This window comes from Arachis hypogaea, chromosome 19, assembly GCF_003086295.3.
Source record: "Arachis hypogaea cultivar Tifrunner chromosome 19, arahy.Tifrunner.gnm2.J5K5, whole genome shotgun sequence".
Taxonomy (NCBI): domain Eukaryota; kingdom Viridiplantae; phylum Streptophyta; class Magnoliopsida; order Fabales; family Fabaceae; genus Arachis; species Arachis hypogaea.
Genome location: NC_092054.1, coordinates 85,007,236 through 85,016,561, shown reverse-complemented (window position 1 = coordinate 85,016,561; position 9,326 = coordinate 85,007,236).

Here is a 9,326-nt window from a genome sequence, read left to right as displayed (position 1 = left end):
GCATCTCCAAAACTCCAACATATTCTCCATTACTGCATACAAGTATAATTTGTGTTCTGCCCTTTTTACTTTTTACAATTCAAACTAAAAATTATTATTGATATTATATCCTGACTAAGAGTTACGAGATAACCATAGCTTGCTTCAAGCCAACAATCTCCGTGGGATCGACCCTTACTCACGTAAGGTATTACTTGGACGACCCAGTGCACTTGCTGGTTAGTTGTGCGAAGTTGTAAGAGAGTAATGTGAACATTGACATCACAATTTCGTGCACCAAGTTTTTGGCGCCGTTGCCGGGGATTGTTTGAGTTTGAACAACTGGCGGTTTATTTTGTTGCTTAGATTAGGAAAAAATTTTCTTTTTGGTTTAGAGTTTCCTAATATTGTTCTTGGTTAAAATTTTCTTTTTAAAATCCTTTTTTTTTAATTTTTCAAAAATTTTATTCTTAGTTAAAAAAAAATACTTTTTCAAAACAAGTGTTACATTTACTGCCCAATTGGCTAGAGCGTTGGTCTGTGTTCTTGGTAATTGGGTACCATCTTTTTAAAATTCTTTTTCAAAAATAATTTTTATATTAAATCTTGTGCCAAACTTTAAGTTTGGTGTTTTCTTGTTGATTTTTCTCTGGTTTTCGAAAATCTTATTTTGGTTTTCTAAAAATTTTAAGTTTGGTGTTCTTTCTTCATGTTCTTGTGTTCTTGTGAGTCTTCAAAGTGTTCTTGAGTTTTCCTTGTGTCTTGATCTTAAAATTTTTAAGTTTGGTGTTCCTTGGTGTTTTCCCTCCAAAATTTTCGAAAACAAGGAGCATTAGATCTAAAAATTTTAAATCTTGTGCTATCTTATTGTTTTTCTCTCTCCTCTTTAAATTCAAAAACATCTTTTCTCTCTATTTTAAAGCAAATTTTCGAAATTTACTTTTAAAATTCAGATTTTTATTTCAAAATTTAAAATCTTTTTCAAATCATATCTTTTTCAACACTTCCTAACCACTTTCTCTCTCCTCATTTTTTCAAAAATCTTCACCCATTTTTATTTATTTTATTTTAATTTATTTTATTTTTGAAATAAATAAATAAATAAATAAATAAAAATATTTCTTCTCTATTTTACATCATCTCCCTTTCTTCATCATGGATCTAAGTGGAAATGAACAGTCTAGAAGGACTCTGGGGTCATATGCTAACCCCTCTACTGCTTTATATGGGAGTAGTATCTGCATACTCTCCATTGGAGTCAGTAGCTTTGAGTTGAATCCTCAGCTCATTATCATGGTGCAGCAAAGCTGTCAGTATTCCGGTCTTCCACAAGAAGAACCTACAGAGTTTCTGGCACAGTTTTTACAAATTGCTGACACAGTACTTGATAAGGAAGTATATCAGGATGTCTACAGATTATTACTGTTTTCATTTGCTGTAAAAGACCAAGCCAAGAGGTGGTTAAATAACCAACCTAAGGCTAGCATAAAGACATGGAAACAGCTAACAGAGAAATTCCTGAATCAATACTTTCCTCCAAAACGGATGACACAGCTAAGGCTAGACATCCAAGGCTTTAAACAAGGAGATAATGAATCTCTTTATGATGCCTGGGAGAGATACAGAGAGATGCTAAGAAAATGCCCCTCTGAAATATTTTCAGAGTGGGTTCAGTTAGACATATTCTATTATGGGCTTGTAGAAAGAGCTCAGATGTCTCTAGATTACTCAGCTGGTGGGTCTATCCACATGAGAAAGACAATTGAAGAAGCTCAAGAGCTCATTGATACAGTTGCCAGAAATCAGCATATGTACCTAAGCAGCGAATCTTCCATGAAAGAAGAGGCTAAAACAGTGACTACTGAACCCAGTCCTGCTGAACAAGCTACTGAATTCAATCAGCAATTGACTTTCTAACACAGCATTTAGCCAAATTCAAAGATAGACTACAAGAGACAAGGATGGCTAATATAAATATGGAAGAACAATTGAAGCAAACGAAGCAACAACTGTCAAAACAAATAACAGAAGAATGCCAAGTAGTTCAATTAAGAAGTGGGAAAACATTAAATACCCCACCTCAAGGCAGCAGGAAGCCAAGAAATGAGCAAACCACCCAAAATCCATCTGAGGACTGTAAGAGCCCAGGGAAAGATAATTCTGGCGTTAAAACGCCAGAAATTGGGTGGAAGGCTGGTGCTGAACGCCCAGACTATGCTCAGGACTAGCGTTCAACGCCAGAAACAAGCAAGGAACTGGCGTTGAACGCCGAAAAGAAGCACAGTTCTGGCGTTCAGATGCCAGGAACAGATGAGGAGTTGGCGTCTAACGTCACTCCAGCTTCTAACTCTGGTACTCAAATGCCAGTGAGGGATCAGACACACACAAGTGTTGATGACAACCCCTCTAAAAAGGCTTCTTCAACCATTTCTGTAGGAAATAAACCTGCAGCAACCAAGGTTGAGGAATATAAAACCAAGATACCTTATCCTCAAAAACTCCGCCAAGAGGAGCAGGATAAGCAATTTGCTCGCTTTGCAGATTATCTCAGGACTCTTGAAATTAAGATTCCGTTTGCAGAGGCACTTGAGCAAACACCTTCTTATGCCAAGTTCATGAAAGAGATCTTAAGTCATAAGAAGGATTGGAGAGAAACTGAAAGAGTTCTCCTCACTGAACAATACAGTGCAGTCATTCTGAAAAGCTTTCCTGAAAAGCTTAAAGATCCCGGAAGCTTTCTGATACCATGCATACTAGAGGGTAATTGCACCAAGATAGCACTATGTGATCTTGGGGCAAGCATCAACCTAATACCTGCATCCACCATCAGAAATCTTGGTTTAACTGAAGAAGTTAAACTAACCCGGATATGTCTCCAACTTGCTGATGGCTCCATTAAACACCCATCAGGCGTGATTGAGGACATGATTGTCAGGGTTGGGCTATTCGCCTTTCCCACTGACTTTGTTGTGCTGGAAATGGAGGAGCAAAAGAGTGCTACTTGATAAACCACTATTTCATGGTTTATCTTGTGCTCAATTGAGTGGATTTTATCAACTCTTTACCCACTTATTCATACTATTTGCATGGTTTTACATTTACCTTCCTAATTATGTGCTTTGATTGAAAACATGCTTCTTTGGACTTATAATTACTAATATTAAATACTCTCTTATTACCATTAGATGCCTTGATATGGGTGTTAAGTGATTTCAGAGATTACAGGTCAAGAATGGCTCAGAGGATGGAAAGGAAGCATGCAAAAGTGGAAGGAATGCAAGAAGTTGGAGAAATTGCTAAGCTGTCCAGCCTGACCTCTCTGCACTCAAACGGCTATAACTTTAGCTACAGAGGTCCAAACGATGCGGTTCCAGTTGCGTTGGAAAGCTAACGTCCGGGGCTTCGATTTGATATATAATATACTATAGTTCCCCTGACGCTAGGCGACGCGACCGCGTGATCCATGCCGCCACGTCGCAGTGACGGAAATCCAGCGTGGCAAAATTCGAAACCAGCGAATTCTGGACTGTTTTTGACCCAGTTTGCGGCCCAAAAAACACAGATTAGAGACTATAAAGTGGGGGAATACATCCATTCATGAGAAGGCTTTCACAATTCACAATTTTAGGAGTAGATGTAGTTTTTAGAGAGAGAGGTTCTCTCCTCTCTCTTAGGATTAGGATTTAGGATTTCTCTTAGTTTTAGGAGTGCCTCTAAATCCCAGGTTCAATGTTCTTCGGTTATTATTTCTCTTCTACTTTTAGATACTCTAATACTTTTATTTGTTAATTACTTATGTTGCCCATTTGATTCATAAATCTTTCATGTTAGATTGGATTGCTTTTATTAATATAATTTGAGGAATTTTCAGATTTAATTTTGCTTTGCTTTATTTATATTGATGCTATTTAATTTAGATATTTTCTTCTTTTTGGCTTTGGTTAAGTAAATTGGTAACGCTTGAGCTGTCAATAAAGCAGTGATTGAAATTGGGAGTTGCTCCAATAACTCTAGTCTTTCCATCGGAATTGACTAGGACCTGAGGATTAAGCTAATTAATCCACTTGATCTACTTTCATAGTTAGAGGTTAATAAAGTGAGATTAAAATCCAAATTTCATCACAATTGATAAGGATAGGACCTCCAGTTCTAATACCTTGCCAAGAGTTTATTTTTATTATTATTATTTTATATTACTTGTCATATAACATATTCCCACCGTACTTCCTAATAAACCCCAATTTACAAACTCATAACCAATAATAAGAACATACTTCCCTGCAATTCCTTGAGAAGACGACCCGAGGTTTGAATACTCGGTTAACAATTTTTAAAGGGGTTTGTTACTTGTGACCCCAAAACGTTTGTACGAAGGGATTTTTGTCGGTTTAGAGACTATATCTACAACGCGACTGTTTTTATGACATTCTTTTCTGGAAAAAATCCTAACGTCAAAATGGCGCCGTTGCCGGGGAATTGCAAACGTGTGCCTTATTATTGGTTATTGTAAATATTTTTTTTATTTTTGCTTGTTTATTGATTTTTATTTTTGTTTTTATTTTTGCTTTTTCATAAATTAAGAGGTTATTGGTTTTTATTTAGTTCTTACAAAATTTTTCAAAAATTTGTTCTTAGTGTTCATCTTGATCTTCGAGTTGTTCTTCGCGTTCATCTTGACCTTCAAGCTGTTCTTAGTTGTTTTCTTCGTTTTGATCTAAAAATTTGAAATTTGGTGTCACTTTATTGTTTTTCTCTTTCCTCATTAAATTCAAAAATATTTTTAATTAATTTTTTTCGGAAAAAAAATTTCAGATTTTTATTTTTTAAAATTTTTATCTTATCTTATCTTATTTCAAAAATCAATTTTCAAAATTCAAATTTAAAAATTTTCAAAATTTAAAAATTTTCAAAATTTAAATTTAAAAATTTTCAAATTTCAAATATTCAAATTTCAAAATTTAATTTTCAAATTCAAAATTTAAATAACCTTTTAATTTAAATTTTTTTTTTGTTTTTAATTTTTTATTTGCTACTATGAACTCTCACCCCTTTGGCTATGAGTCTGGTTACAATAATGTTGCAGGAAGAAGAAATTACAATGAGAACAGGCATCAAGGTTGTAACAATCAAAGATGGGAGGAGCCACAAGGATTTGATCAACCCTCATGGCAACAACGACCTCCAATGGACTATCAACAACCACCACCATATGCCTATGAACCCTTTCCTCAACACAACTTTGGACCACCATACTCACAAGCCCCTTTCCGCCATTCACCTCCATATGACCCTAACCCTCAACCACCATACCAACCACCTTATGAGCCATATGAACCATATATAGAACCACCCCAATTCCAACCCAATTACTCCCAAGAACCATTACTTCAATATTCATCATCTCCATATCCATCAATCCAAGAGCACTATGATCCTACTTATGAAAGCCGAGTGCATCAAGAGACAAAGGATCGTTTCAAGGAAACAGTGGATCGATTTCAGGCAACCACTCAACAACTGGGGCAAGCATTAATTCAATGGGCTTCTAGGCACTTAAATACACAAGGATCAGCCATAGCCCCATGTGGACAGTCTAGTGAAGAGCGTAGCATGAAGGAAATACAAGAAACCCCAGTGGACAAGACAGAGAATGAATTCGTACTAGAACAAGTAGAAGACGCTGTCATTGTTCAAGAAGAAGAAGAAGTGATTAAAGACTTAGGAGATGCAGAACCTCCATGGGAAAGTCAAGACATAGAGCCCCCTTCCAAGACGGTTGAAATTGATGCTGAGGAGGGTGTACAACCTCCAAAGCATATCATAGTTGAAGGCTTGGAAGAGGTTGATCAAGAGATGGAGATTCAAGAAGAAGAAGCACAACCTCACATGCCCTTGGAAAGCAATGAAGAGAAGATTGAATTGGAAGAGAGCTGCCAAGAGGAAGAGGTTGAAATTGAAGAAGCTTGCAAAGAGGTGGTAATTATCAGAGAAGAGCACAAGAGAGTGGAGCTTGCAATTTCATTAAAAACACCTCCCCCTAAGTTGCCATCATCCTTCACAACATTCAAGTGGGTAAAATTCATATCCCATAGCTTTCTAATCCCACATGAATATGGGCTACTGGAGACGGATGGTCAACTTAGAGCTCTTTGTGGCATTAAGAGTAAGAGGAAGATGGCCAGTAGTAAGAATTGTCCTGCAAGGTTCATTATGGTTGGAAGCTTTAAGTTTAAACACAAAGGTTGGTGTAGAGCTCAAATGAATGGGTCTAGGAAGTTGTTTGATAGCTGTAGTGAGAATTCAATTTACTTATCACCCGGCTGGAAAAATACAGATCCCGACAAAGATGGGTGTAAAAGCAAGATTTGGGATCCTGGAATCTGTTTTGACATCCAACACCCCGGGAGCCTAAGAATCGTTTTGAAGCTGCTCAAGGGTTTTACATGCCTAGCTTGGGACCCCGGAGGTTACTGGAATCACAAACACTGGTGGAGATTCCTGGATGAGTTCAAGCATAAGCCACCATAATAGGAAGCTCATCAAATGTCCAACTTAAGGACTTTAACTAAAAGTGCTAGGTGGGAGACAACCCACCATGGTATGATCGTCCTTTTTCATTTTTATTTAGTTTTATTTGTTTTTAAATTTTATTTTATTTTTTTATATTGAACCTGGAGTTTTGCATCACATTCATATTAACACTACATTCTGCATTTTTCAGATTACAAAAAAAAAAGTCCCACGCGACGCGACCGCATCAGCGACGCGTCCGCGTCGCAAGGAGAGAAAAGAAAATAAAAACGAACAGAGAGTCACGTTGGAGCGAGGCTGGAGGTGTGCCAGTGGCACAATTCGTCCCACGCGACCACGTCGTTGACGCGTCCGCGTCGCAGGGGAATACTGGCCTCCCATGCGATCGCGTGCCCCACGCGGCCGCGTGACCTGAAAATCGACGTCAACCAGGTGCATGGCCGAAAGTTGAGCAGGAGTTGGGCTGGACTCGTGCTGGCAGCCCAAGCCTCACCACGCGAACGCGTGCCTCACGCGTCTGCGTCATATCCCCATGATGGCCACTCACGCGATCGCATGCCCCACGCGATCGCGTCACCCAGAATTTTGGCAAAAAGAGTTTCAAACAGAGAGTTGCGCGACCACGAGGCTGCACTCGCGCCAATCGCACAAAACAAGCCACGCGATCGCGTGACCCATGTGTCCGCGTCACCTGACCTTCTTGCGCACCACACGACCGTGTCACTCACGCGTCCGCGTCACAAGCGGCACACAGAATATCCAGATCAGCCAAATTTCTTATCTTTTCTTCTCTAATCCTTATTTTTCTTATCTTTTATTTCTTTCTTCTTCCTTTCTTATCTTCTTTCCCTTCTCATCTCTCTTATTTTTTCTTTTTATTTTAATTTACATACTTTTATTCATTGCATTATTTTCATTGGTGTTAGAAATTTATTTGGGTCATTATTTCTATATTTTACTTGTGGATTATTAGAGGAATTATTTGACAATTATATATATTTATTTTTAAAGGGTTGCTTGCATGTTCAATTTATTATTTTCACTAGATTATTTAACATGCATGCTATGTGTTTGTGAAAACGCCCGTATGGCATTGTGCACTGCTTTTTAGTATCTTTTATCCTACTACTCTGAATGCTTGCTTTTCATAAACTCCCTTTACTATTGTATTAATTGAAATTAATTGTCAATACAAACGTGATGGTTTGTTACAAAGTATTGCTTGGTCTATGCTACTCATGCCCTTTGCCGGCAGGCCAATAAACACCTTGCGTTCACTTGTCTTTACATGCACTAGCTATTTCCCATTGTTGACTTTTCACATGTACTCGCGAGCATGTGATAATGTCAGTTATATCTTAATGTGCATCCGTCACCACCTTTTCCGTTGTCTTCCTTGCTATATATATCTCTTTGAATTTAATTTACTTTCTCTTCCCTTTTTCAGGATGGCCACCAAGAAAGGAAAAGAGAAAGCCATTCCCAAATCAACAGCAAGAAAAGGAACAAAAAGAGCCCCAGCTGAGGAACCACAACCCCCATCCACTTGCACATCTTAGCATGCATCGAGGACGGTGCAATCTTTAAGTGTGGGGAGGTCGATACCGATCTCCATGGGTTAGTTATTTCCTATTTTAACACCAATGTTAATTTGTTCATTGTTGCATCTGCATATTTGATTGCATGTTTATTTGATTTTGTGCATTTAGTTACTACTTGGTTAAAGTAATAAAATTCTTTTTAGGACCCTATTTTTGAAAAATTTGACTAATTTAAAATGAAAATTTTTATGTTAAAACTTGTTTGAAGTTGTATTTGGAACATGGTTTTTAAGCCAAAGAACACACAACCTGTGAGATTTGAGCTTATTTATATGGTTACATTATTTAACCATAAATATTTTATTCCTGTGTATTTCCTTCTCTATGATTGTAATCTATTTTTTTGTTCCATTCTATATGTCCATTATTTAGTATATTTACATGCTTGCATATGATTGAGGCCATTATTTGATTATCAACTCACTTACCCCAAATAAGCCTACCTTTTACATCACCTTTGTTAGCCCCTTGAGCTTTTAATCCCCTTCTGTTCTATAACCACATCACTAGCCTTAAGCGGAAAACAAATTAATTATCCCAATTGAATCTTTGGTTAGCTTAAGATAGAGATTGTACATCAATTAAGTGTGGGGAAATTGTGGGAACATGGGTTGATAAGGGAATGTAACATGTTTCTAATTTATTTGAATATTAGGAATTTGGGAACCTACTCATGAAAAACCAAAATAGAAAAATAATGAAGAATCCATGTGCATTGATAAGTTATGTTTGCTTTTATGATTCAAAAAAAAAAAGAAAAAGAGAAAAAGAAAAAAAATATATAATATAGATAAATAAATAAGGGGACAAAATTACCCCAATGTTAAGTTAATGAAAAATCAATGCACATGTGATAAATTAAAAAGAAAAATTTGGTACATGAGTATGGGAATCATACAAAAGTGGGAATTATGGGTAGCTAGGTATGAATTTAAAAGTATATAGAGTATATGTATATTAGGTGAGAGCTTAGGTTAATTAAAGATTCAATTTATAAAGCTCACTTAGCCATATATATACCTTTAACCTTACCTTAGCCCCATTACAACCTTGAAAAAGACATCATGATGTTTGCATTGGTATATTAAATATTGTTGATTGGTTAGATGAAGAACAAGTTTTAGAAAGCATGATTAGAGAAGAATAGAGTGATTAACCCTAGACACTTGAGAGATTAGAGTGATATACACTACCAATAAGGGTTCAATGCTTGAT